A 6,413-nucleotide genomic window follows, 5' to 3' on the forward strand; every position below is an offset into this window, starting at 1 on the left:
TTGTTTATTTAATTTTTACATGCGTTTTCGTCATTCAAACAAAATAAAGAAGGTTTTGTCCGTTGGACGATAGACCGGTTTGCTACACGTAAAGGTCGCAAATCATTTTCATCGTAAATCGTGCAAATTGAATAGATGCATCTAAGGCTAGATCTGTTCATGAGTGTCACCCAGTCTGTCGCAGGTAAATTTGAAAACATTTTCGCCGGTCTGTTACGTTCTTTCTGTGTTGTTTTTACAAAGGAATCACCTCGTATTAAATCTCGGAGATCACTTAAGGATAAGGATTAATGAGTGTATGCTAGCCAATGGGACAATACTGTAGTAATCGTTAGTAGTGATACGGCTTGTCAAGAATTTGTTTACGTTTGGATTTGAAGACGACCATGTTGTAATCAGCTGAAAAACAGGCAAATGGAAGAGAGTTCCACAGGCGTGCATTGCTCAAAAAGAAGCTTTGTTCATTGAATCCACGTGCAAGTTTGTGTGCAGTGCAAGTGTGCAGTCAGCACCAACCCTATTCAGGGTTTAACCGGCTTCCTCCGAAGGAGGAGGTTTCATGGAAGTATGAAATTCACAAGCGGTCCCCAGTCGCATGTATATCCCCGTTAGGGGAGATGACGACGTTAGGTTTTTGCAACTTTTTGCAGGGAGGCGTCGACGTCCTCCTATATACAGCACCTGGACTTCCCAAATTGGTCACCCATTTTAGTAATGACCAGGCTCAACGTTGCTTAACTTCGGTGATCTGACGGGAACCGGTGTGTCAACGTGATTATGCCGTATCACGTATAAGTTTAGGCACAGATAAAGAGTGGGGGAAAATCTTGAATGTGGTTTTAGCTAGACGAGTGTTTTTCATGAAAGTTTGGCGAGAAGGGCCATAGATTGGAGCTCAGACGAGCACTTACTATTAGAATAGCGATAGAGCAGGAAAAAGGCTCTCAACGTAATGAGTGTGAAAATGATTTGCCTCATAAACGCCCACGCGCCTGCGCGTCTTGTAGGATTCTTCTGGTGAATAATAATAAAAAAAAACCAGATAGAATGGCGCTGCACAGTTGATCTTATCTTCAACAATCGCGCGAACCAATACGAATTTTTACCGATTATATAGAAATTAGACAACCTTGGACTGCATATAAACAAGCGGTTTGAAGAACGTGAGACTTCGTGTTAAGGAAAGCGAGCTGCGTATAAGTGCTACGTTGAGGCGTGGCATTTTATTTGGAGCTGAGAGAACACAGCGTAGTTAAGAAGTGCTGTGAATTGCGACGGCAGTGAAAAGGAGTACTCTCAATTGAATTATTTAGAAATTACAAGTTTAACCAATGTTTTATAGTCTATATCACGAGCAGTTTAAAAAAATGATCATTGCTAATCGCATGGACTAGATGAGTACATTATTATTAGGCAAAATTGATGACTATTAATTTTCTTATGCACTATTCGCGTTTTTATCGTTTTGTTTGCTTGAAACTGTTATCCCGTCGGTTTTTATTTGTTGTGATAGGGAGGATATTTTATATATTTTTTGTTCCAATCTGATAAAACTGTTTTCGCTACTGAAAACCTAGCTCGTGTTTACCTTTGAAATTGCGTCGATCAGGAGACGACACGATTTTTTTATTTTTACATGGAGGTCACCTTTATCAAGGCCCGGAAGCCACACGAGGATAATGGTTATTGCGTGTACAGTAATCACTGGAATAGTTTTGTCATAATTGTTAGTATTGGAGATTTGATAAAGTGTCTTACTTAAGGGGGCGATTCATCAGAAATTTGTTTATGTTGGACTTGAAGCCATCCAAGTTGTAGTCAGGTGGGAAACAGGCAAACGAAAGAGAGTTCCACAGGCGTGCACTTCTAAGAAAGAAGCTTTGTTCATAGAATCTACGTTTTGATTTAGGCACAGATAAAGAATGGGGAAAATTACTGAAAGTGATTTCAACTAGACGGGTGTTTTCGTGAAAGATTGGCGAGTGGGGGCCTGAGCACTTGCCATGGAAATAACGATAAAACAAAGAATCTGATTTTATATCGATCGAATAATATTCGTGTGGAGAAATGCGTGACTTACCTGGATAGACCACGTGCGGGTCGGTCACCAAAAATAAATAAAAAGAAAGAAAAGAAATGGTCAAGACTCTTATTTATAGAGTAGTGATCACGTGAGTTAGAAGAATATGCAAATAGAGGTGAACGATTTTGCGATATAAAAAACCTGTGTTGTTAAGAGGAGGGGCAGACTGTTGGCAGAAGTCAGTGCTGTCAGACGTGCTTTAGAGTTTTGTTATTATATGCTGTGTTCGATTGATAGGAGAGAGAAAAGAGAAGAGGAGGAACCAAGAAGACATTCTGCAGATACTTGACTTTGTGTTGGTTTTAAGCTATTTCGGCGCTTGGTGTGCGGTTACTAACAATGGACAGATTCGACATTCGCTTAATACCCGAGTTCGACGGATCTACCACTGGACCGGCTGTCGTTGAATGGATTGAAAAGGCAGAGAAAATCTGTAAACTGTGCAAAATTAAAGAACCAGCCACAGTTATCCCTTTGAGGCTAACCGAAGGGGCCTATGCAGTCTACCAACAACTCGGGGATGAACCAGACTGGGATGAAATCAAGCAGAGCCTGTATACAGCGTTTGGTACAGATCCATTTGTTGCGTGGCAACAGTTCACGAGCCGGACACTTCAACCCAAGGAAACAGTCGACGTGTACCTAGCCGACCTGCGAAAATTATCTGTACCGTTTGGTGGGGTCAACGATAAAATATTAAGCTGTGCTTTTTTGGTAGGCCTACCCGAGGAGGTCAGTAAACTGTTGCGGGCATCATCAAGAATCGATGAATTGTCAACTGATGAGTTATTGGCCCGAGCTCGAAACATCTGTAAGGAACAGGAACCAATTGCAGCAGCAGCTCGTTTTCGACATGGAGGCAATGTGGACTCTCTTCCAGATAGTAATAAGCATGCCACCCCAGTGTGCTATAAATGTGGGGAGGCCAATCATTTTGCTAAAGAGTGCCGGAGTGATAGGAGAGGTGTATATCCACAATCAAAGAGACCAGTGCAATGCTATCGCTGCAATAAGTTTGGGCACATATCTCGCAACTGTTCGGGAAACGAAGTTGGGGGCAAGGTACTATCGCTACCCTTGCCCCCTGCCAACCAATAAACACAGGATTGCCTGTCATTAGCGTTAAACTTGATGATGTGCAGTGTTCAGCACTTATAGACACGGGGTGTTCCCGGTCTATAGTTAGTGCCCATTGCTGTCCGGTGTGGCGGAGGAACCCAGTTGGCGTTATGACCATCAATGGCTTATCACGGGTATGTTGTGGTGAAGGGACAGTCACAATCTGCACTGAGAAGGGTGACACAGCTAAAGTTGACGTTCTGGTGATGCAGGAGAAACCCCTTGGCTACGACATGTTGCTTGGAATTGATGCAATACAAGCACTAGGAGGCGTTACAATCACAGCAGCTAGAGGTATCAGGCTTGGAGAAGGGAAAGACGTCTGTGCAGCCATGTCGATTGAAGAAAAGGACTTCTGTGCTACATTTGATGACAACGAAAGGGTGTGGACTGCAAAGTGGAAATGGGCCATGGGCCAGGAACCAGATCGGCTGTGCAACACGATTCCAGAGTATGCAGTTTCTACCAAGAATAGGGCCGCATATGAAGAAGAACTTCAGATGTGGATTGACAACGGTTGGTTAATACCATACCCACAGGAACGTCTGGGACCACCCAAGGGATTAATTCCGCTCATGGCTGTTGAACAACCTACCAAAGAAAAAATTCGTCCCGTAATGGATTACCGAGAGTTGAATCGGCATGTTGATGCGTTTACCGGAAACGCAGATGTGTGCGCTGCTAAACTGAGAGAGTGGCGTCAAAAAGGGAGCAATGTAGCACTTCTGGATCTAAAGAGGGCCTACCTGCAGATACGTGTCCATGAGTCATTATGGCCGTTTCAGACAGTACTACTCAAGGGAAAACTATATTGTTTGACACGTTTGGGTTTTGGCCTAAACGTAGCACCCTTGATTATGACAACCATTATTAAAACTGTTTTGATGCAGGATGAGACCACAGCAAAAGCTGCTTCAGCCTACATAGATGACATCTATGTTAATGAGGACATAATGTCTGCGGATGCAGTTCGAATAAAACTGAAAGCGTTTGGGTTAATAAGCAAAGACCCTAAGCGCCTAAAGGATGGAGTGCCCGTGCTAGGCCTCGAGGTCTGGGAGGAGGGCAATACGTTGCGATGGAAACGAGGGACCCCACTTCCAAAGTTACCCAATGTATTAACAAGACGTACTGTGTTTTCTATCTGTGGTAAATTGGTAGGACATCTACCTGTCTGTGGATGGCTCCGATCGGCAACAGGAGTGGTGAAAAGACGAGTGACTACAGTAACAAAAGGATGGGACGATGTTGCGGATGATGATTCTCTCCAACAAATGATGGCTGAAATGTTGTCCAGAGTGCATAGGAATGACCCTGCCCGGGGTGAGTGGCAAGTGTCTGGAAACGAACTAAATGCATGGGTTGACGCAAGTTCGTTGGCTACAGGTGTCGTGTTGGAGCAACTAGGTGTTGTTGTGGAAGATGCATGCTGGCTTCGTCCGAAAAATGATGCCCAACATATAAATTTGGCAGAACTTGATGCCACGTTAAAAGGTCTTAATCTCGCATTGCAATGGCAGACTAATGTTGTGCATCTCCACACTGACTCATTGTGTGTTTACCATTGGTTAACCGACACCTTGACTGGAAAGGCTCGAGTTAAGACTAGAGCTGCAAGTGAAATGCTAGTACGAAGGAGACTGGCAATAATTAAGCGTCTAGTTGACGAATACAGCTTGCAGGTAGACATTACGTTAGTCTCGTCGATGCAGAATTTGGCTGATAGCTTGACTCGAGTACCAAAGAGGTGGATCGATGCAATGAGGCAGGGATCCGATCTTCAACAACAAACATGCGCGACTGTAACGGATCAATTAACACCTGACCAGATCCGTATGATACACCAGCAGATTGGACATCCTGGAATTCAGAGGACTGCATATTTTGTCCGAAGAGTATGCCCTGCAACTACAAAAGCATCAGTGAAAGCAGCCATACGTTCGTGTGAAGAGTGTCAGAGAATTGATCCGGCACCATCCCAATGGCAAAAAGGGAAGCTCGAGGTGGAGGGCAACTGGCAGCGAGTAGGGATGGACATAACACATTATGGGGGCAAACATTTTTTGACCATGACGGATTGTGGCCCGACGCGTTTCACAATATGGCGCCTGTTGACACGACAGGATGCAGCCAGCATTATACAACAGTTGAGAGCCGTCTTTTTTGAACGTGGTGCCCCGATTGAAATTCTGACTGATAATGCCGCCACATTTCGATGTCAAGAATTTCAGAAATTCGTGCACGAATGGGGGATTAAAATGCATTATCGGTGTGCATATTATCCCGAGGGTAATGGTATAGCAGAACGGTGTCACCGCACCATCAAAAGAATTGCAGCCAGGACGCAGTGCTCTATTCCAGAAGCTGTGTACTGGTATAATATAACACCCAAGGACAATGCAACACCAGCAACTGCACCAGCCAATGGGATTTACCAATATGAACAGCGTGTGAAAGGAGTTGATGCCATACCATCAGTGGTGAGTGTTGTCAATACACCATATCAGGTGGGAGACCTTGTTTGGATAAAACCCCCAAATGCTGGGTGCACTACGAAATTTTTCCGGGGAAAAATAGATGAAATCATAAGTCCTCAGACCATGTTGATTGGTGGCATACCACGTCACGTAAAAGATATCCGCCCTTGTTATACCTCTTCTGATTCTGAGGACGATGAGGAGGATCACACACCGTTCAGAGATGATCCTGATCACTTACTGCCCCTTCAGGTGAGCATAGAAACACCACCAACAGAACCAGATGAGGGAATGATGGGACATACTGATGACAATAGTGAGGAGCGATGGACACAAGGAAGTAATGCCTCATCGAAATACTTGACAGAGACGAATACTGCCCACCCCCCGTGATTGCGAAACCCAGCGAGAAGGGATGATGGAGTATACCGAGGAGATGACGCCTCCGATTCTTCGGAGAAGTACCCGACAAAGACGGATACTGCCCCCTGCCCTGATTGTGAGACACCGCCTATGGAACCACGAGACGGGATAATGGAACAGACTGGTAGTAATGATGGTGGTAATGAAGAAAACAGCAATGAGGAAGTGCTTCTTCGAAGGAGTACCCGCCAACGACGATTGCCCGCATGTCCTGTTTGTGATCATGAGATCAGGGGGGAGTATGGAGAAATGCGTGACTTACCTGGATAGACCACGTGCGGGTCGGTCACCAAAAATAAATAAAAAGAAAG

The 6,413-nt window shown here is 44.6% G+C and overlaps 1 pseudogene; it reads right to left on the reverse strand.

The window, feature by feature from the left end:
- Positions 1–669: 669 nt before the first annotated feature.
- Positions 670–788, reverse strand: LOC145263836 (5S ribosomal RNA; annotated as a pseudogene).
- Positions 789–6,413: the final 5,625 nt, after the last annotated feature.

Source organism: Euprymna scolopes, chromosome 3, assembly GCF_053919585.1.
Source record: "Euprymna scolopes isolate OS-2025 chromosome 3, ASM5391958v1, whole genome shotgun sequence".
In the NCBI taxonomy this organism is placed as follows: Eukaryota; Metazoa; Mollusca; class Cephalopoda; order Sepiida; family Sepiolidae; genus Euprymna; species Euprymna scolopes.